This window comes from Astyanax mexicanus, chromosome 16, assembly GCF_023375975.1.
Source record: "Astyanax mexicanus isolate ESR-SI-001 chromosome 16, AstMex3_surface, whole genome shotgun sequence".
In the NCBI taxonomy this organism is placed as follows: Eukaryota; Metazoa; Chordata; class Actinopteri; order Characiformes; family Acestrorhamphidae; genus Astyanax; species Astyanax mexicanus.
Window position 1 is genome coordinate 8,840,491 of NC_064423.1, and position 24,528 is coordinate 8,865,018.

Genomic DNA, 24,528 nt, shown 5'->3' on the forward strand with positions numbered 1-24,528 from the left:
CACCCTGTAACTCATTTTGTAGAGATTAGGTTAGTATGTTCTTATTTAACCTGTGTGGTATGTCACAGTAATCTGTATACCCTATTTTTCGCACTATAAGGCGCACTTAAAATCCATTAATTTTCTGTGCGCCTTATAATCCAGTGCACCTTATTTATGAATTCTACCAGTCAGGTTGTAAGGAGCAGTAAAGCGCTAAAAGCTCTTTTGCCGTACAGAGGTGAGTATTATCGGCCTGTAGTCTGCTGATAACCTCGGCTAGCACTGCTGGAGCAGTATTGACATTAGCCGCTAACTGTGCTATGCGCTAGCTCTTTCACTGTTCAGAAGTGAGTATTATCTCTCTCGTAACACCTCTAACAAACTAACTACTAACTTCATTTCCTTCTTCCTCCTCTATCCCACTATTTCCCTTGGACCTCCTTTAGGCCCTATCAAAAATGTTTTTTTTTTACCTTGAACTTCTATTACATGATTATTGCAAGTCGCTTTGGACAAAACGTCTGACAAATGTAATGTAATGCAATGTAAATGTAATGTAATATCGCCCTGCCTTACCGGAACATTCAGAGTTGCTCAGTGTAGTGCTGTCAGGCGGCTAGCAGTTAGCTGCCAATGCTGCTGCACCCAGCCTTGTTGAAAATCTTAAAATCTTATAATAAACAGTTTTCAGGAGAAAAATCTGCCTAGATCCACATCAAGCGTTTGACTTGTTTGAGTTTAAAATAAATGTTTTATTTTTTTTTTAAATTACAGTTTTGTTTTCTTAACCTAGCTTAGCTTTACAGGTCCCTGCTAAATTAGAAAGAAAAACATGGCGAACTTGGTGAACTGCCTGTTTTTCTCCTGAACAGTAAGTTATCTGGATTATGTTTGTTGTTGTAACCTGGTAACGTGAACTGATCTCAGTCACAACTATGGAAGTAAAACAGTGTCACCAGACTTTGAAATTTAAAAGCACTTGAATTTTTAGCACTGAATTATTTTACATTGAATTATTGCATGTGATTTTTTTTGCCTCTGAATTAAACACTTTAATTTTTCAGTATATCATTTTCACAAATTCGACTAAATGCTAAAATACAACGCTCAAAATTCGCTGTAAACATCCGGGACACACAGGATGAGCAATCGATTCAGTCTTCAATCGAGCCAACAACCAGCCCATCACATCACGCTCCGAAGATCACGTGACAGGTAGCGCCTCACGGCTCAGAGCCGCTCAACGCGAGTCACAGCCCCCTCCGCTGCTCCTCTCGAGAAGGTGAGTTTAAAACAGCTGAAAACAGGGCATTTACCTCACCACTGTGGCCATGTAATATCACTTAAACGGTGTAGAAATCCTCACTTTAACCACGGTTTGCTCTGTGGTTTGTAAACATATTAAATTAAGATAGATATCCAGGTATACCTTGTTAAACTAACTAAATAAATAAATAAAGCTCCTCTGTTCATTTCAGAAAGAGCTTCAAGCACGAACACTAGATCAATTATTTATAAATACAGCCAGACTGTGTGGAAGATAATTACTACTGTAGAATCTGAGATAGTAACTTAGTTAGCTAAATTATAGCTACCTATCTTGCTAGTTAGCTGTGGGACTGTGTGATTATAGACAAGATACTACCTAGTTAGCTGTTTGTTTAGCAATACCTTATTGACACTTTGGTGCAAAGTATGTTGCTTAGTGTAATGGCCACTGTCTAAATAAATATATTGAGCTATATTACACTTACTGTACCCCTCTCAGGCTGGTCCTCTCATTAAATAAAGGAGATTTATTACAGTTACTATATACCTCTCAGGCTGGTAACTAGGTCTAGATGTATGTGTGGGCATTATCTAATTTGTAATCAGTGCAATATTTATTAGTGATGTCTTTTATACATTTTTATTTATATTTAGGTCATGTTAATAAATGAGAATCAAATATTGCAACCCATGAGAGAGTATTATTAGTAATATTTATTAAATGTTTTATGTTAATAATAATTATCACATTTTGTAAATGCTGTCGCTAAAAGTGAATCTGATGTTTTTATTTAAGGTTGAAGATGGAGAAGTTTCAGCTTGCAGCTGTGGAGAGTTCACCACGAAAAGAACGAAGTCAAAGAATACAAAGATCTGTCCATATTCTGAAGTCACCACTTGAAGATTTTATGCAGAATTATTTGGATTATGTATAGGAACCACATTATTTGCAACAGCTTTTATTGTTTATACAAACAAGATGAACATGATATGATGTGCCAGAATATAGGGAGGCTGCCTAAAACATACAAAAAAAAAATACAGAACACATGTAAACAACTAAAGAAAAACAGAACATGGCACATGTAAATAAATCAAATAAACACAGCACAGACTGCATGAAATTGGATTTCTTTATTTGTTCTTTAAAAGTTTGGAGAAAGGAAACCTGTGGAATACAAAAGAAACTTGAAAAATTACTGCATTTGATACATGGATATAATTAAACATTTTAAGAACATTACCTACCTTTTATTATCCTTTCTTTTTCTGCGAGAAAATATCCTGTTTAAGAAAATGAAGACAAGAAATATGACTGTGTTAAACTTGGTGTTGTTTGGATTCAGTATTTACTTCATTTATATTTATATAAAACAATTTTGCAATTATTATTGCATTGGTTTTGGCACAAACCAATTACTAATGCATCTCAGAAAATCTGAAGATCATGAGAATATCATAATTTAACAGAAAGTATACATTACACTACATGTAAAGTGACATATTCCAAATCATTTTTACCTGGCTAAAAGTTCATTAAACCAGAATTACTGTCCTAACCTTAACCCAGTTTACTAGAATATGTAGTTTAAACTTAAATTAAAAAAAGTTAAATGTGTCGCTTTAAACATAAGGTGACCGTTTACTGAACGATATTAAACACAAATATATATTTTTCACTGTTGAGATGCACTAGTAAACAGGACTAATCATGCTGTATTTTAATTACACAAGCATTTTAGGACTATTATTTACTGTTGATATCCTCAGTAAAAGCCTGATTTGAATTGTTAACAAATGTATAAAATATATATTAAATATAAACATTACAATTAATATCATAAAATAAATAATGGTCATATCTTAAATTATCTCTGTTAAATTAGTTAGTAAAGAGACAAAAAGCAATTCTAATAAATCTCCTTTATTTAATGAGAGGACCAGCCTGAGAGGGGTAGAGTAAGTGTAATATAGCTCAATATATTTATTTAGACAGTGGCCATTACACTAAGCAACATACTTTGCAGCGTAAATAAGGTATTGCTAAACAAACCGCTAACTAGGTAGTATCTTGTCTATAATCGCACAGTCCCACAGCTAACTAGCAAGATAGGTAGCTATAATTTAGCTAACTAAGTTACTATCTCAGATTCTGGCTGTATTTATAAATAATTGATCTAGTGTTCGTGTTTGAAGCTCTTTCTGAAATGAACAGAGGAGCTTTATTTAGTTAGTTAGTTTAACAAGGTATATCTGGATATCTATCTTAATTTAATATGTTTACGAACCACAGAGCAAACCCTGGTTAAAGTGAGGATTTCTACACCGTTTAAGTGATATTACATGGCCACAGTGGTGAGGTAAATGCCCTGTTTTCAGCTGTTTTACACTCACCTTCTCGAGAGCAGCAGCGGAGGGGGCTGTGACTCGCGTTGAGCGGCTCTGAGCCGTGAGGCACTACCTGTCACGTGATCTTCGGAGCGTGATGTGATTGGCTGGTTGTTGGCTCGATTGAAGACTGAATCGATTGCTCATCCTGTGTGTCCCGGATGTTTACAGCGAATTTTGAGCGTTGTATTTTAGCAGTCGAATTTGACAGGTCGAATTTGAGCAACCTGAATTTATTTTAATTGAAATTTTTAAACTTGAATTTTTACTTTTGATTTTTTTTTACATTAAAATAAAATAAGTGAAAATGATATACTGAAAAATTAAAGTGTTTAATTCAGAGGCAAAAAAAATCACATGCAATAATTCAATGTAAAATAATTCAGTGCTAAAAATTCAAGTGCTTTTAAATTTCAAAGTCTGGTGACACTGTTTTACTTCCATACACAACAGATGAGTAGACAGTTCACAGCTGTTTACGACCTCGGCAGTGACCAGCGTACAGAAATATATGATAGAAACCAAAAGTTACATTCTATATTGAATAGGAACATTTCAGAGCAGTGTTTTTTTTTGGGGGGGGGGGGGATAATGGATCCAGGGTTCCTGAACATAGCAGAGTTCTATAAAATCTAAGTTTGTTTTTATAACTTTTTACAGTTTTGAGCTGAGAAGATCTGAAGCTCAACAGCATACTACACGTCAACAGAACCAACAGAACCTCTGTGCTTTGCCAGTATCGAATTATCTGGCCTCATTATGTTTACTTTAATGTTTATGGACATTCTGTTAGCTCTGCTGGCTCTAGTCCAGTACACTGTATGGTTTAATTTAACTGGTCTGTCATTATGACCAGCGTGACCAAACTGGTGGTAAAGTTTGGTTTTATTATTGGAGTAGTGTAGACCAGTTGGTTATATTGGTCAATCAGTTTGATCATATTGGTCTACCACTTTGGTCATGATGATCTACCAGTTTGGGCTAGTGGTTGACTATCTTGGTCAGGTTGTTCATACTGGTAGACCAGCAAAACCAGCAAACACAAGTGAAAAACCTACGCTGTGGTGTTCAATAGCCAATGAGATCAAATAGTTTAAGGTTTTGGTCACAGCCAAAGAAACTGCAGAACATTGGCTGAAAGCATTATTGTTCTGCTTTAGTTCATTTAGCAAAAACTTCACTCCCACAGTTCTCTTGTTTTTCAGATTTTCTTCTGCAGATGGCAAAGCCTTGTATTACAGCACAGTATTAGATTAGCTTAGCGGAGGGCTAGCGGCTAACGCCTGAAATTTGAACCTACCGGTATTGATTTGGTGGCGGACGGCGGGTCAGGTTGCATTTCTTTATCCTTCTGTAAAAATTCATTACAGGATTTATTAGACATGGGAAATGTTGGAGTGGTGGATATCAGGGCTCAGGCTACAGTCTGCTCAACCCGGAGATTTAAGTCTTAGACATGGAAATGCTGTAGTAGGCCTTTCCTTAGATTGCTTAGCTTTGCTTTGCCAATACAGTACTATGGGAATGAATAATATAACATGTGACTTCCAAATCCAGCATTACAAACTTTTCACCTGGGGTACACTGACTCTATACAGCTCTGTACAACACTCATGAGAAACGTCTTTGTGGTGATACCTTCTGACCCAGCTATAACTAACAGCTTTACCTTAAGCTAACAGAGACCACTAGTTTAAATCGAGTCTTAAATAGTATTGTGTAGGGGTGTGACAATATCTTGTGGCACGAGATCTCACGAGATTAAAACGTGACGATATTTCTCGTCAAGCTTAAACCTGTCTCGCAGGGAAAAAAAACAGTATGTGAGCTCCGCGGTACAGTTAAAAAGCTCTGCGCGACAGTGTTCTTACTGTCCCAAAGATTCACAGCCCTATTAAATACTGTAAGTAAATGGTACACGTGACTATTTCATAAGCAGTTGTACTAATCCTTTAGCTCTGTACTGTATTAAAATAAATGTTCTGTTTCTGTTTGCACTTCAAGCATAGTCTTAATATGACTGGTTGTGGTTATGCATAGTTAGATTACTAGAAATTTAGGAGAGAAAAACACAAACCCTAGTCTTAATATGATGGTTATGGTTTGCACTTATTGTTTGCTCTATAAAGACCTAGAAAAGTTTTATTTTTATTTTTTATTCTTATTCTTATTTCTATTTCTTATAAAATCAATGTGTGAGAGAAACCAGTCTGTTAAGTTTGCGTTATATGATTTTGTCAAATAAAATTCTAGTTTTCCAGCCATTTTTCATTAAAATTTTTCTTTAAATTTTTATTTTAAAATCTCGTCTTGTCTCGTTCTCGTGAACCCAGTATTTTGTCTCGTCTCATGATATTAGTGTCTTGTCACACCCCTAGTATTGTGTAGTTATAGAATTCCTGAATCAGAGGCATATTTGGCAGATTTTGCCAAGGAGCTAAACAGAGTCCATATAGGCTGCTCAGACTCAGAGGCAGAACTAAAAGTATCTTTGGAATTAGAAACGTTTTTGCACATTGTCTGAAAGCTCTGAAACCTGACCACTGCTATATGTAACTTGTTGCACCCAGTTTAACTGCTTTTTTTTTTTTTACTTTTTTGTAATAAGTATGTCCATGTTTGTTGTTGTCAGAAATGTTTTACTCTGATTTTTTCTCTAGTGGACACACTGCTTTGCATCCACACCAATGTAAAGAATGCATATATGTATGTAGGCAGTGACTTTTCCACAATTTAATGAACAATGAATGAATGTATTTGTTTTAATACATAAATGGAGTATAAATGAATATATTCCAATAAGCACTATATACTCTATACTTTAGACACTGCTGTGATTATGTATGATCTACTGTAGATATTACTTTCTGCACTGTCTATTAAACTGTCTCATGTCTGCTGTATTTATTGTATTTATTGCAGTGTTTTCAGCTTTATGTTGCACTATGTGTTGTATGTTGCTTTTTGTTGTCTATATTGTATTGCTGTTACATGTTGCACTGTTTTGGTTCTGGAGGAATGTTATTCCATAATTTCATTGCACTGTGTACTTGTACTTAGATGGACTGACAAAAAAAGCCTCTTGACTTTGACTTTAAATAAAGGCACAGGATCAGCCTGTTTAATTGTTAGGGATATAAAGAGGTTGGTCAGTGAAAGTGTTGGTTGTGTAAAAACGAATTATGTGCACAAAATCACACAAACGACATAAGTGGACCTCAAAAGAAAGAATAAAACAGCACAGAATAAGAGGAGAGTTCAGGTTAATGCATTATCCACAGAGCCGGTGACCTGAAAGCCACGCTCCCACTGAAGCGCCTCCCGATTTTCCTGCTTTTGTTCAGCAGTGAAGGCGGTGGTGGTATTCTAATCACAGCGTTATTATTCAGGGACAGTCCCGTTGGCTTGGCGTGCGAGTGTTTATCCTCGGTGCGGTGAAACGGCGGCGTGTGCTAATTCAGCCTGCTCCATTAGAGCCTGCATTCAGCTGTGTAAACTAATGGAAATTAGGATGTGCTACTGCCCTCTCTCTGAGCTTTGATGCAGACATAGGCTATTTGTCCATGCTGTTAGTCACGCTACACTAGCTCTGTTGTCTATTGTTTTGCATAGCATTGCATATCTGGGTTCTCGGGCGTTTTGGAGGCTATTTTGTCGCTGCATTATTTAAGGAAGGTGATTACCCCCGGCCTTATCGCTGTTCACAATAAACGACTTAGTGTGTTTTTTTAATAAATAGTTAGAATAATAGTTGTGAGGTGTAGTGCACAGGGAGTCACGTGCATCTAAATGTTTGTTTTGAACGTTACCTTTACATAACTAGAGAAAATGACCTTCTGCATCTGTTCACAATTACAGAAGGAAACATCTCATCCACTGTCCTGATGCTGCCCAGAGAAAACAAAGCTGCTTGTTTAAAGCACTGTTACACAAACAGGGATATGGTAGGGGGTTTAATGGGGTTCAGGGGGATTTATCATATTAGGTTTTGTCATTTAAAATCATTCTATATTATATCATATTATATTAATATAATATAATATGTATTATTATGTCCCTGTCACACAAAACAGTAGTCAGTGTCCTTATGGTAAGGCCAGGTGAATTATGGGAGTTGGAGTAAGGGTTGATAGTGGGTGCAGGTGAATTATGGGAGTTGGAGTGAGGTCTGATAGTGGGTGCAGGTGAATTATGGGAGTTGTAGTGAGGGCTGATAGTGGGTGCAGGTGTTTTATGGGAGTTGGAGTGAGGTCTAATAGTGGGTGAAGGTGAATTATGGGAGTTGGAATGAGGGCTGATAGAGGGTGCAGGTGAATTATGGGAGTTGGAGTGAAGGCTGATAGAGGGTGCAGGTGAATTATGGGAGTTGTAGTAAGGGTTGATAGTGGGTGCAGGTGAATTATGGGAGTTGGAATGAGGGCTGATAGTGGGTGCAGGTGAATTATGGGAATTGTAGTGAGGTCTGATAGTGGGTGCTGGTGAATTATGGGAATTTGAGTGAGGTCTGATAGTGGGTGCAGGTGAATTATGGGAGTTGTAGTGAAGGCTGATAGTGGGTGCAGGTGAATTATGGGAGTTGTAGTGAAGGCTGATAGTGGGTGCAGGTGTTTTATGGGAGTTGTAGTGAGGGCTGATAGAGGGTGCAGGTGAATTATGGGAGTTGTAGTGAGGGCTGATAGTGGGTGCAGGTGTTTTATGGGAGTTGGAGTGAGGTCTAATAGTGGGTGAAGGTGAATTATGGGAGTTGGAGTGAGTGCTGATAGTGGGTGCAGGTGAATTGTGGGAGTTGTAGTGAGGATTGATAGTGAGTGCAGGTGAATTATGGGAGTTGTAGTGAGGGCTGATAGTGGGTGCAGGTGAATTAAAGGGAGTTGCAGTGAGGTCTGATAGAGGGTGCAGGTGAATTATGGGTGTGAGTTGTAGTGAGGGCTGATAGAGGGTGCAGGTGAATTATGGGAGTTGTAGTGAGGGCTGAGGTCTGGGGCACGTGCAGATGCAGATAACTCTCGCTCTCCCAACTATGCAATGTTATGTTTGTCTAAAAGGTTTTTGTCCGAATGTTTTACACGTTCGCCCTTTCTGCCTACGTGGAAATATAAGTACACAACAGAGACCCTAGAAGAACTTGGACTACCGTTGGCCCTCATTAACACCGAACTCACGTTAACACCATGCGAGGAAACAGAAGGGTTTAAGCAAGGAGCTATAGAGCCCATCTCGCCTAGCTATATCATCAATCCTCTTGGCAAATGTACGATTATTGGACAATAGAAGGGATCATTTGTATCTGCTTGAGGACAGCAAATAACACAGGAAGTAAACTGCTACTTATTTTCACTGGAACTTGGATAAATGACAACACTCCCGACTCCGCTGTACAACCGAAGCAGCTAGCGTGCTAGCGAGCTGACAGAGCTCTCGCAAACAGAAGAAAGACTCGCTGTGGCAGTGTCTGTGTTTACATTTGTAAAGTGTGGCGCCGCGATGCTGTGGTGGTGACAGCTGAGAGTGGATGCAGGTGAATTATGGGAGTTGTTGTGAGGTATGATAGTGGGTGCAGATGAATGGGATGTTACATATCTGAAGTTGTGTAAGAAGAAGCTAATATTACCACCCACAGTGGACAGTGCAGTGCGGGGTAATGATGGTGGCCAGAAACGTCTGATTAGAATTGCTCTTGTGATCAGAGACTACCTGCTCTTGCAGAAACCACTTCCTCATTCAATATAGGAGACCCCACCCACATATCCCACAGGTCAGTGCAGAGTTCTTTAGCTTCCATGGGCCACAATACTAGTTGAGTCAGTCTGTCGTACGTTTATCCGTCTCAGTGGGTTAAACTTGTGCGGACTGATCAGAGCAACGACTCACCTGAGGATTAGAGATAGACAGGTAGAGGTCATGAACACACACACACACACACACACACACACAGTCAGAGTCGGTTGGCCGACCCATCTGTGCTTGTTTGTGCTTGCACGCATGCGTGTGTGTTTCTAGCTCTTTTTAATGGACTCTGCTGTCACAGCAGCTCAATTCAGTAGTCTATCAACGTGCTCTCAGACACATGCACAAACATTTTACACACACTTGACACACACTCACACACAGTGCCCATCACTTTGGGGCAGGGTTAACACGCTGCCCATAATGAAGTCATAAAATAGCCCAGCCTGAACACACCCCCACACACTCACCCAGAGCAGCACTAAACCTGCAGTCAGTTACACTCTGCCCATGTTCTAGATCACGGGTTCTCAACCTCTAACACCTCACGGTCACCTGTTCATAACATCAAACATAACGACCCACAATAAATAAAACATTTGTAGATTTATTCATTTTTTATTTTTATTTTACCTTAAGCTAAAATCCACTTTTTCATGTTTTTAGTCACGTATCACGTATCTATAAAGCATTATAAGTGCATTCATAAAGCTTCATAAACCAATCATAATGCTTTATAACATTCGACATAAGCCTTTATAACTATACATAAATGTTTATAACCTCAAACATAAAACGTTATAACACCACAGTATAAAGCTTTATAGCACAAAGCGATATAACGCATATATATTCGTATTTGCTGTTCTTAACATTATTGGTCAGACCTGTTTCATAAAGCTTAATAGGTGTTGAGTTCACCCACATAAAGCATTATCAAGATCCACAGCGATGCCTTCCCTCTAACTGCATGAACACTTACTGGGTAACACTTTCTATGAATGTCATCTCTATAAGACTCTATAAACATACTTATAACACATTCTAATGCATTTATAAGGCATTATAAACATGGCTATACAAATTTAAAAAAACTCTATAATTCCTCATAGCCATGTTTATTATGCATCATGAACTGTGATTATAATGCATTAATAGATGTGTTTATAAAATGTTATACGTCAATACCAAGAAACTCAGTCCCAGCTTGCAGACCATCTGTATCATGACTAAAAAAGCTTCCAACTCATAAACACACCCTCAGTAATCCTATAAATATATTTTTAACCACTCATAAATTATACTTGTCTTGAACATAACATTTGTTATAGTCAATTATAATGTATTATAACAGGTCTTTGTGTGCTCTAAAGCTCTATGTAAAGTGACAGACTTTCATTGTGGGACTCAATTATTAAAGATAGATATATACTATTTTAACATGTATATCATAAGCATAGCTTATAATGTATTATGATCACAAGTCATAATGCTTAATAAACATGTCGTTAGTGGGTTATGCATTTTTATAAATATTTATAGCCATGTTTATAATGCCTTATGTATGTGACGTATATTTGAGCATACACAGTTGTAAACACATGGGATATTCACCATTGTCCTATAATAAATTTTCGGTTACACTTTCTATGAATGTCATCTCTATTAGACTCTATAACCACATTCATAACATATTATAATGCAATCATAAGGCATTATAAACATGGCTATAAATATTTATAAAAATGCATAACCCATTATAGCCATAGTTTATAAAGCATTATGATTTGTGATCAAAATATGTTATAAGCTGTGCTTATAATATATATGTAAAAATAGTGTATATATATCGTTAATATTGTGGTCCCACAATAAAAGTCTGGCACTTTACTTAGAGCGCACAAAGACCTGTTATAATACATTATAATTGACTATAATTATGTTCAAGGCAAGAATAATTTATCAGTGGTTAAAAATATATTTATAGGATTATTTAGGGTGTGTATATAAGTTGGAAGCTTTTTTAGTCATAATACAGTCTGCAAGCTGGGACTGAGTTTCATGGTATTGATGTATAACATGTTATAAACACAGCTATTAATGCATTATAATCACAGGTCATAATGCATAATAAACATGGCTATGATGAATTATACATTTTTATAAATATGTACAGCCACGTTTATAATGCCTTATGAATGCATTATAATGTGTTATGAGTATGTTTATAGAGTCTTATAGAGATGACATTCATAGAAAGTGTTACCAAATTTTCTTGTATACAAAGAACAGTATCAGCGAAGACTTATTTCATGCATCTACATGACATCACAGCTCAATATACTACAAATGCATTAAAATATATTATGAATGTAGTTATAGAGTCTAATAAAGATGACATTCATAGAAAGTGTTACCAAAGTATGCTATTGTTTTAAGTGGTATTGTGCTAAAAGAACGGAGTAGTTGTAAGACAAATGTATCTATTTAAAAATAAAAACAAAAAAAAAGCCAAAATCCTTCAGATTTTGAATGATTTTTTTTTATTTAAGAAAAATGGGAAAAGTGCAAAGGAACTGACGGTACATGAAAATAAGCCAACTATTAAACTTTAGCTCCTACTATAAAACAATACTAGCTACTCTTGTACTGCACTATACTTATGCTAAAAACTCTTAACTAGGGATATTCTGGTGAATTTCTATTAAATATTTAATGTCCGAGACCAGTATGTAGCAGGGTTAGCATAGCATGTAGCGACATTCATTTTCCAGCTCTTTATATGAGCTTTAATTATAAGATCCAGAAAGAAATCATTTATTATTGAAGAAAAACATTAAAGAAACACACACACATGCACTCTCTCTCTCTCACACACACACACACACACACACATACACACACACACACGCACAGAGAAATGAATCTCATCACTGGCTAGCATCATTTTAACATTCTGTACCAGTGATTGCTGTGGGCACAAGTCCAGCCTAAACCCCTCCATTTCATCCCTCTCTCTCTCTCTCCCTCTGTCTGTGATTCTTTACATCCTTCTGTCCCTCGTTCTGCATTCTGTTGAGGAAGCGCTGATCTGTCTCTCTCTGCTCCAAGCCATCAACATCATCTCACACTCCTCTCATCCCCCTGACCCTAATATCACTCATCCTCTCTCGTTCTCTCTCTCTTTTCTTCTGTGTATTCTGGTTGTGTTCTGGTCTGTTTCAAACCCCTTTCTGTCTGGCAGCTTTGCTGGAACAGGGAGAGGAAAGGTGTAGAAGGTGCGGAGAGGTGAGGAGTGTAGATCCACATCAGTGTCTGTTAGACCCTGTTCACACCTGGTATTATCCTGGTTTCTAACTTCAGTACCTTCAGTATCAGGTATAAGAGCAGTCAGAATGAGATCAGAGATAGGGTTTGAAAATGAATGATTTAATCATTAGAATTATAATAATATAACAATATTAGTAATATTACCGAGTGGTCCAGCGGTCTATAGTGCTGCCATTGTGATTGGTAGATTGCTGGTTTAAATCCAGATCATGCGGCTTGCCTCAGCTGCTGGAGCCCTGAGAGAGCACAATTGGCCTTGCTCTCTCTGGGTGGGTAGATGGTGGGTGATGCTACTCGGCAATGCTGCATCAGCAGCAGTTCAAAAAAGAGGCGGTGACTGATGTGCTAGTTTGCACCCTCCTTGTGTTGTGGCATCACCTGTGACGAGGGATATACAGTAAAGTTGCAGCTGAATGTGTGGGAATTAATTTGTCTAGATGAAATTAGGAAAAAATGGGAAAAATAAAAAAGAAAAAATAATGTTTTATGCTCTTTTTACACTGAATTTATATTCTACATCTCAACATATAATGCCACGTTTTTTTTTTTTTGTTTTTTTAAATAGGTCTAAATTCTGCAGAAAATAATGATGTTTTGGAAAGCATCATCATCCTGCTGTCTCCAAACAAATGGCATTTTACTCAAACCAACTTCTAATGTAACTAGTTTACTCAGTTACAGGCTGAAGTAGTTGCAGCTTCATTTGCATACTCTTACATCAGGTTAAACATCTGCAGGCATTGATTAAACTGATTAAACTGGTTTAATTGTAGATGGAACTTTACCTCTAGACCTTGACACACTGGCTTTACTCACAATACAACTTACTATGTTGTTTCCCAGCTTTAGGCTCCACATTTTGAAAACCAGTGAAATACACCTGCAGTAAATGTTTGCAGCCACAAAAAGTGGTATGGTTTGTGTCCGATATCTGTTTTTATGATTCTGAGATTCACAGGGCTTTATGATCATGGGTATAAATAACTCATTTTATGGCACCTTCACTCATCTGGGAGCTTCAGTAGAGGCCTGGTTGCAGTTCCCGTGCTCATAGTCTCCTAAAGCTGAAGCTGGTGAATCTGAAAGGCTGGAGAGCCTCGGTCTCGGTGGTGATGGTGGTGAAGCCCCGGTTGGCAGGCATGTCTTTGATCACCTGCATTATGGCACTTTTCAGCCAGTGGTGTAAGACAGACGGGATAAGGCGCAGTAAACAGGTTTGTGAATGAGCCGCAGAGCAGCCGGCTGTAACAGGATCAGCCGCTCCAGTCTGACGGAGAGGATATGTCTCCCAAATTGAGATTGAGCCGATTTTGGATTTCGGTATAATTGGATTTTGGGTTAATGCTATTTGATTCTATTTGAAATGGGGAAGGAGAAGAGTAGAAATAAGAGAAATAGAAATGGTTTGTGTGTGTGTATATGTTTGTGTGTGTGTGTGTGTGTGTGTGTGTGTGTGTGTGTGTGTGTGTGTGTGTGTGTGTAGATATGTATGCATATACATGTGTAGTTGTATATTTTGCAGATGATGTTTATATATGTATTTGTACATGTATGTGTGTGTGTGTGTGGGTGTGAGTAAAAGGTGAACCCTCAGGCGTGTATCAGTCAACAGGATGATGAAGCTGTAAATCAGATGAAACACTCAGAGGCAGGTTTAATATCTTTATTGTTTGGGATTTTGAGGAAGAACCCTGGAATTTATGGAGAGAAAATGAGCTCAAATCCTGCAAACTGAGACACATTATACTGTATATTTGTTACACTACATGGACAAAAGTATTGGGACATCAAAAGTTTGTCATAAAAGTTTTTCCTGCTTTTGTTGAAATAACTGTCTCTACTGTCCAGGGAGGAGTTTGTATTAGATCAGAACACTGCTGTGAAAATTTGATTGCAATTAGAGGCAGAAGTGAAAAACAACCAACTGTGAAGTTAAGAGAAGATGGAAAATCAATCAGAGCCATTGCACAAATATGAGCCATACGAAAAAAAAGTCATTACTGGTGTACTTAAAAACAAATGTTGAACAGGTAAGAAATGGCGCTGTGCTGGTTAGATTAGTAGGTTCTGGGGTTTGATAACAGATGGACTCAATTTCCACACTTAAACCCTATAGAGCATGAATTTCACCCGCTAGGAAGGAGAAAAGAAAGTTGCAAGAAAAAGTATGTAAACCCTTTGGGATTATTTGGATTTCTGCTTAAATTGATCATTAGATAGATAGATAGATAGATAGATAGATAGATAGATAGATAGATAGATAGATAGATAGATAGATAGATAGATAGATAGATAGATAGATAGATAGATAGATAGATAGAGAGATAGATACTTTATTGATCCCCGGGGGGAAATTCTTGGCATCCAGCAGCAGGTTACACAATACACAAAGTTAAAAAAGATAAAATATAAAATATAAAGATACATATAAATACAATCAAATAAGAAATAGAATATACAGTGTAAATGTACAGTCTTCGTGTGTGTGTGTAATGGAGATGGAGAATGGAGGTAGTGCAGTTGTACACACATTAAATGTGTTCAGTTCTTCATCTAAGTCACAACAATAGACAAACACAGTCTGCTTAAACTAAAACCACACAAAAATTATATGTTTGCATGTTTTTATTGAACACAACATGTTAACATCCACAGTGAGGGGTGGAAAAGTATGTGAACCTTTGGATTTAATAACTGGTTGACCATCCTTTGGCAGCAAAAACCTCAACCAATCGTTTCCTGTAGCTGCAGATCAGACCTGCAGAACAGTCAGGAGGAATTTTGGATCATTCCTCTTCACTAAACTGTTTCAGTTCAGCTATAATATTCTTGGGTTATCTGGTGTGAATCACTCTCTTGAGGTCATGATGCCACAGCATCTCAATTGGCCGTTCTTTCTACTGTTAAAGTCGTTTGGTTGTTGATTTACTTCTATGTTTTGGGTCATTGCTCTGTTGCATCATCCATCCTCTGTTGAGCTTCAGTTGGTGGACAGATGGTCTTAAGTTTTCCCGCAAAATGTCTTGGTTAACTCTGGAATTAATTTTTCTGTTGATGACGTCAATCTGTCCAGACCCTGAGGCAGCAAAGCAGCCCCAAACCATGATGCTCCCTCCACCATGTTTCACAGTTGGGATGAGGTTTTGATGATGGTGTGCTGTGGCTTTTTTTCTCCACACATAGCACTGTGTGTTTCTTCCAAACAACTCAATTTTGGTTTCATCTGTCCACAGTATATAAAGTTTATATAAAGTTTGTATATAAATATGACATGGTTTGTTTGTGTGTGTTCGTGTGTGTGTGTGTGTGTGTGTGTGTGTGTGTGTGTGTGTGTGTGTGTGTGTGTGTGATTGAGTCTCCCTCTGTGCTAGATGATGGAGGCTATACTTGTCATGTCCACAGGGGGCCTCAACGAGGGGCCCATCTGGTCTTATGAGGGCGAGTGCTGATCAGAGTGTTAGTAAACATTTCCTCCAGAGCTGCTCTGAGTACAGCGTTACACTTCACACCCTGACCTCAGCAATACAGAGAACAAGCACATTAACCCTTTCAGTCACACACACACACAATTCCCTAGAGAGCCTCAGGGCCAGTGCTTATGTTCGAGGGGTTGAATACTTTTAAATTTTTAGTGTTTTACAACATAAAAAATAAAAAATATATATATATTTATTTATACAATTGTAATCAATTACACAATTTACAATCTGCATATTCTTAATTCTATATTTGTAATACAAACACATAAGAAATACCACATTTTACATTTCAGTGTCTTAAAATGTTATTTAACCCTTTTTTCCAGTTTTATATTAAATGTCTTTAATATCAGCTGTCTTTTATGGGTTGTATGTTTTCTTGTCAGCAGGATTCTTACAGGTTATTTTCTAATATTTCAAACAAACAGATTTTGATTATTAAAAATTATGTTTAAAAACACATAGTTAACACATAGTCTACTTAAGTTCGCAGAAGATTTATAAAAAAAGCACAAAAAAAAATACATGTAGTATGTATTTAAGTACGTATTCATTTTAATGCAAAATGTATGTACTTTTCCTTGTTAAGTATTAGGCCTGTCATGATAACTATTTTTGTGTATGAGATATAATTGTGATAAATTATATTATTGTCATGTTAAGACGAAAGTTTTATGCCTCTAAAGTAATAAGTCAATAGCATAATAAAATAAATAGAATTTAACCAATGTTTTTAAACAAAGTCCACATTTTGGCCATTAATGTTCACTTTAGTGTAATCTTATCACTGAATACAACCTAGACAGTAAATGACTACAATGACTGTGTTCAATTCTTTATAGAATACAATAAGTCAATTATACATATGCATTATTATGACCTATATACAGGGGTTGGACAATGAAACTGAAACACCTGGTTTTAGACCACACTAATTAATTGTCCCGACGGACAGTTCTGGTGGAAACAGGAGAGTTGAGGTACACATTGAAATCTGCCATGATTTGATCAGCCGTGGTTTTATGTTTTTTGGATACAATCTGGGTTAGCACCCGAACATCCCTTTCAGACAGCTTCCTCTTACAGCGTCCACAGTTAATCCTGTTGGATGTGGTTGGTCCTTCTTGGTGGTATGCTGACATTGCCCTGGATACCATGGCTCTTGATGCATCACAAAGACTTGCTGTCTTGGTCACAGATGCGCCGGCAAGATGTGCACCAATAATTTGTCCTCTTTTGAACTCTGGTATGTCACCCATAATGTTGTGTGCATTGCAATATTTTGAGCAAGACTGTGCTCTTACCCTGCTAATTGAACCTTCACACTCTGCTTATATTGGTGCAATAATGTGCAATTAATGAAGATTGACCACCAGACTGCTCCAATTTAGCCATGAAACCTAAAATCCCACACTAAAATGACAGGTGTTTCAGTTTCACTGTCCCACCCCGGTAGTTTCTTAGTCATATAAAACTGAAAAAAAAAAATTGTCAAATTTATTGAGGCTGTGTCAATATATTGTACGATAAGTCGAAAATATGACGATTGTGACAGGCCAATTTAGAACACTTTTAAAAAATATACTTAAATGCACTTTTCTTTTACAACGGTTTTAGAGGAGCCGAGCTTTAGTGCAGAATCTGCTCACAGCATGCAGCTCTACCTGAGAGTGAAACAGATCATATACAGTTTTATATTCAAGTTTTACTGATGTCCACCACCTAAAGGCTCTTTTATATTTCTGCCGTGAGTTTCTAGTGCCCTTCTGCCTGTGTTGTCTCCAGTGTATCCTGTGTGAGCGCCCTATGCAGCTGTGAGCGTTTATATTTTTGCGTCTGTGCGTCCGCGACTCTGTGTTTCTCTGCGAAGACGGCAAGTCTGCGTCTGACTATGGCGTCAGTTTCATGCAGAAGTATAAAAGTCTGACTGGAAAATTATTATTTACATTAGTGTGCTGAAGTGAGGAGGTACACGCCTAATTTAGGAGGCTGTAGGGGGTCCAAGCATGTTGTGGGAGGGGCACTGGCCCCAGTTGACCCCCTAGAACCACCACTGGAGTGGACCAAAGAAGTGACAGGTGGATGAACACAGAGATTCATCTGTACAATCAAACACATTTTTTAAGATGGTAATTCCTTCTGGATTAATACATATGTGATGAATGATTTAAGTAAATAAATTGTATGTGCCGCTGCACTTTGTTCAGTCTGAAACAGATCTTGATTACTGTGGGTGTTTACGACATTATCAATCCGAGACGGTAGATAACCTCACTCAATACCGAGTCAATCACACACTCTGCACAATCTTAATTACTCAGAGATATTATAATATATTATAACTGAAGCTCGTTTCTCAGCAGTCAGACCCAGACACGGAGCTAAATTAGATTTTTGCTGCAGAGGCTGAGATTTCTGGGCAGGATGTTAATACAAAGGCACCATGTTCCCAACAACCTGTCAGGATGAATCAGTGTGGAGAAATAAAATAATAAATAAATAAATAGATTAGAAATAGCCGGCTGCAGTACACTTTGTATTTTCTATTCAACAAAAAAAAAAGTTGATGAGGCAAAAAATAAATCCTTCCACCCAGTTGCTCCACTTCTCCTCCCCTCCGCCGGTGGAGGACTGGTGTTCCTCATATAGCCGGCGTGATGATGACGCTTGCAGCCGGCTGACACCAGACACTCAGTCCTATGGGGATTTGAGCAGAGCTTCAGCTAGCCTAAATAAGCCTCTCGCCGTGCTGTGGAGGAACATGAAGGGCATGTTTGGGTTGTTAGACGAGCCCAGGCCCGGCGCTGGTTCTGCTGTAAAGTGGGCCGCTCGAGACCCGGAACAGCTTCAGCGGCTTCACGGCTTGTGGTGTAAAATCTCTCGTTCAGAACGGATCTTAACTCTCAAAGCGCAGCTCACTCCAGTTCTCTACAGCGTTCCATTATTAATTATAAACAGGCTTACTTTATATTTAGAGGTGGGTAGAAAAGCCAAAAACCAAACTAGAGTACTGTTACTTCACAATAATATGTACTCAACTGTGGTGGTTGGTGTGGCGCAGTGGATAACACCACTGCATGCCTGTGAGCTAGCACAGCATGTGGGAGACTGGGGTTCAATTCCCAATCTGGATGGCAAAACTGCTCTACACCAATAGGAGTCCTTGGGCAAGACTCCTAACACTATATTGGCCCACCTCTGTAATAGGAATATCCTTGTAAGTCACCAGTAAGTAGACTTAGCTTTTGTATGAATTAAGCAACAGGATATGTGCTTTTAATTAAAAAATGCTTACAAATGTAACAGGAGGAACAGAGTTAAATATATAAGAAAGTTAAGAAAAATTACATTTTTGACATGCACAGAAAAGTCTTATGAAACAATTTTTAATAAAAAAAAACAATACAATTTGTTTAAAACATTACTTAAGTAAATGGAATGCATTACTCAGCACATCTGTTTATATTTCAATAAAGTAACATTTAGAAAAAAGTAACATTTTGATCAAACTGTACAAGTTTTTCTAAAAGATAAAAATTCGACCATCATTATGTAATTATGTTTATTTATTTACATTCATTGCCATTTACACTACACCCATGATCAATATTTGTCTTACACTCAGTTATATATATATATACAGTATATATATATATATATACACAGTTTACTGCTAACCCCGCGACCCGACTTCGGATAAGTGGTGGATTTATTGTTTATTTATTTGATTATGTACACATTACAACAGTTATTAGTTTCTGTTTTTGTTGTGTGTTTTTTTTTTTTTTTTTTTTGTGAGTATAGTTAAGGGGGATTACAACTACAGGGATTTGCGGCAGGGTGCTGGGGGATGAAGAAAAGGGGATGATTGGGGGAAGATGAGATAACAGGGGGAAAAAAAGGAATAGAAAACAAGTTTTAAAGTAAGACTGATAGGGGTAGAAAGAAAAAAAGTAAATAAATTAAAATAAAATAAAAAAAATAAATAAAAAGAAAGAAAGAAAAAGAAAAGTATATCTATCTATTTGTATGTTTTGATGACTAAACTGAGACATGAACATGTGTGCTGATTTTGTCTGATTTTTGGTCCATTCATTTAATTTGTGTGTGTGTGTTTGTGCATGTATGTATATGTGTATGTGTATAGCGGGGCTCATATAGCCTCTTAAAAGCCTCTTACAGTAAGTAAAGCTACGCTGAGAGCATGGAGAACCAGAGTGTATCACGGAGACCGCTGGACCAAACTCCTTTCTTTTGTTTAGAGTTTTAGAGTATTTCAACTGGACACCGCACACTGGGGGAATTCTCCTCTGTCTTTTTGTTGTTAAATTGTGTTGTTGGGCGGAGGCAGCCAGATTACGGCAAGAGTTGAGGTAAAAATTGGTGGCAAGTTTGTTTATTCTAAAACACCCATTTCCATTGTACACCCATATTAATAATCATGCCAAAAGCACCTCTGGGGTTAGACTAAACCCACTGTTAAACAATAACCTATTACATGGTTACACAACACTCATTGCTATTGTTACCCAACACATATTTCCAAGTTTATGTAACAGTCTCAGAATGTTATGTCTGTGGTTACACTAGACCAATTCACATCTATGTTTACACTGCACCCACATCCTATCTATGCTTTACCCATTTCTATCACAACATTACATCTGTAACAATCCACTGTCACATTACACCCAAATCAATAATCCTCCTGCTGCTACACCCAACTCCATGGAGTAACTACATCCCTTTCTTTCAGAGTAAAAGTATCTAAATTTTTTACATAATGTCCTCAGTTACAATAGCACAAGTATGCTACATTTTAGCATACTGTGATTTGTTGTATATATATACATAAATATATATTGTAAAATCCATTTTTGTACTTTTAGAAACCTAAATACAGAATAACCTACTAAACAGAATAACCTTACTTTCTTTGAAAAAAGACACAGGTACACAATGATAACGTGGGATGGGGTGAAAGTTTATAAGCTGTACTTTCCCACAGTTCCTCCACCTGTTTCAATGAAACTACGAGTCATAAGTCATTAAACAGGAAGTGAGGTTTTAATAAGTGCGCTCTGTAGGGGGGCTATCGGTTGGCGTGATCCCGGACGAGCCCCCCCTCAGGTTTCCAGCCTCTCCTGCTGTCGAGTTTCCAGTGGATGGCTTGATTGCGGTTACATTCTCCGGAGGTGTAAGGGAAGCGGTTGGGCTTTGTCGTTAAGATTTCGCTCTGCCAGTTGTTTACTTGTAGCCTGGAAAGCAATTTGCAGCTCTATTTGTTCTTCGGGGAAATAGCAAACACACTGTTCCGTTCAGCTGTGCTGGGGAACTGATATTAGGACCCTCGAAATGCGGGGTTTGATTATATTTCTCCACCCTCTGTTTCATGTGAACAGGCTCCAAATTTGTGTCGTTTTTCCCTCGGATGAGATCTCAGAACCGCGTCTCACCTGGATGAATTTCAGCAGGTGAGGGTGGATCAGAGGAGTGCTAATACGTCCTGATGTTTGTCTGTCATCCCTGTCAGTGCTGATAGTGTTGGTGCTGTAAGTGTGCAACTCTGAAAACTGCTAGTTTGAGATAAATTGACCTGATTCACATAATTTCCACATGAATGCATTATATTTAGGGCTGTCAGAGTTAAAGCGTTACACAGTTAATTACACCACCAAGTTTTACTCCAAATTCCGCCATAATCTACCCCTCCCCTGCCCAACATGCCCATCTCCGACCCAGATAGTGAGTTTTGGGGCAGGTGAAACATGAAGCACATGGATCAGATAGGACAATTGGAGTCACTCTAGTGGTATTCTACTTGCTTATTTATTCTCTTTCAGGTCTTATAACACAGTAATTATATCAGACAGTCACATGCCCTGATCTCTTTTACTCCAGAAGACATGCGGCTGCTCAAAAATTTAATCATTTAAAATGTTAAAAAGAAACAGAATTGTTACATCTTCCTGAAACTGACCATGTTTTGGTCAAAATTTTACCAAGCGCCTGTTTTTTTTACTTATTTTTGAATGTATAGACTTTAAATATATACACCTAAGATATATTTTTAAAAAATGGTTAGACTAGAGTGTTTATGAGATGAAAGCATAAGAATATTGATGATAGTTCATTACATGGCTTATTACGTTGACAAAATACATGGAGAATCAGCATCAGGCAGACTTATTTTTCTTGATAATCAATAATCACACCTCTAGAATACTAAAAATCTGACACTCAGAGCAGCCTATACTTTTCAGTATTTTAATCAGCACACACAAAGAAAACTATATACAAAAATGAAATCTTTTTAGTCTAAATAAATAAAAATGTTTAGTGCAAAATAACTGCTTAGTAAAAATGTGCAAGTAAAATAAAAACTAATAAAGTAGTGCGCACACCAAACCTAGCTTTAGTTTGAGTAAAGCAGGTAGTTTCACCCTTTTTCTGTGAAATCTTTTGAGTCATTAACTGATATTATTTGGTTTGAAACATCATATAAATATGTTTGAAGCACTGAAGGTAAATAATATTGGTATTTTTTTAAAAAGAGTAAGTTCCGCCCTTTCTAACCATATATGGATTATGTTAATGTGTGAAGTGATTCCTGAGTAATTAAGCTGAGAACACAAGGTGCGATTTTGGACGGAAAATCCTTCAGTAGGGTTCTAAGGGTTAACTTATGCAGCACCAAAGCACATTTTAAACTTTAGTCCAGTGACCTCTGTGGTTCAGCTCAGCACAACTCTGGTTCTCTACACTCTCAGTGCAGTGCTGGCACACTTAGCATAAAGGGTTCTTAAAGGTACAGTGTACACATTACTGAATACTGGCTGCTACATATTTCCCCCAGAACATTTAAATGGTCATCCCCCCATTGTAAGCATGTGTGCAGTACCAAACACTTCCTAAGATTTTTATACTCAAATTATACGCAAATTAAGTTATAATTCAAAAATCCTTACAACCAAGAGATGTTTGCAATAAAGTAAAAAGAAAGTTTCCTCTATCAATTTATCATGCATTCTTTATTCTAGCACCCCACGTTGGTTTTATATCACCTCAAACATACAAGTATATACTAGTATTTTAATCGACAACATTAATATAAATATAATTGCAATTTACATTTCTTACATTCATTCATTTATTTATATTCAAATATCCACTAACTTTCAAAAACGAACAAATGTGATTAATCACAGTTATTCACAGAATATTATCACCATTAATCTGAATTTTTTTTGTTGATTGACACAAACAATTATTTTACATCTATACAGTAAATTTGGCATAAAAATTCTTTGGAAGCAAAGTATCCATCTATGTAAGGCTGAAACTGGGTTAATGTAGAAAATTTTATTTACAAGTAAATAATGATCAGTCAAGTTGATTTGAAGAACATCACTTTTTTCTGTTCATTCTATCAGTGTGTGTGCTGCTATTTAACATCGAAACATTTGATGTTAAACTCAGGAAAAGTTTGTGTATCTCATTAGGAAATCTGCAGTGGGACTAAATCCTTCGTTAAATTTTGGTCTACCAGTTCTGACAAATATCAGGTGATGCAATTTCACAACACATAACACATTGCTTGGGTATGTACAGATCCAGGGCTTAGCCCAGTTACTTATATCCTCCTGAGACCCAGACTTTTTGACTTTTAATTTCTCTTAAATTTGTGATTACAGGAAGTCTTTTCTTTTTTTCAAAAAACACACATATGTCCACATATGGGGACAGTACTTTATTTTATCGTTTAAAAATATTCTTGCCATTTAGGATCAAAAGGACCCATTAACAGTCCAAAGACTAAATTTTAACTTCTTACAGTAACTAAATAAACTATTTTCAAACAGAAAATTGAATGAGATTATTATCTGACCCACGTTTCTGTCAGGCCTGGCCGCAAAAACTTTTGTCTGGGATTCCTTCCCTCTTTTATTCAGTTAAGTGTAATGTTGTCATTGGACACTAGAGGATACGGGCAGTCTCTTTTTATGAGGTCAAAGGGTCAAGGTTTAAAAAAATGTGCCGAAAAAAGTATCATGGTACAGTAAACCTTAAATGTAATGTCCCGCTATGAGGACACAGGGTCTCAAGAGGATATATATATATATATATATATATATATATATATATATATATAAGACCAGGGGCTTCCCTACTAGCCCACTGCGCTCTGCAAACCAGCAAGCTGATTGGCTGTTTCTCCTGAAAGGCGGAACTTTATCCATGAACTGGCTCCATGATTGGCGTTAAGAGATGTTCTATTCACACAGCGGACAGCGGCCTGTCTCCTCATTAATAATACAGCTGAGCTGAGCAAAACGATTCGGGGCTACTGGAA

The 24,528-nt window shown here is 37.3% G+C and overlaps 1 protein-coding gene and 1 long non-coding RNA gene across 3 annotated transcripts in view; one reads left to right on the forward strand and one right to left on the reverse strand.

Moving 5' to 3' along the window:
* Positions 1 to 24,528, forward strand: part of syt7b (synaptotagmin VIIb) — a 189,760-nt gene that overhangs the window by 57,122 nt on the left and 108,110 nt on the right. The window lies entirely within an intron of this gene.
* On the reverse strand, positions 2,371 to 2,685 carry LOC125782260 (uncharacterized). The gene is made up of 2 exons (XR_007424884.1): positions 2,500 to 2,685; positions 2,371 to 2,419 (listed from the first exon to the last, which is right to left on the reverse strand). It is a non-coding gene; the product is annotated as an uncharacterized LOC125782260 (long non-coding RNA).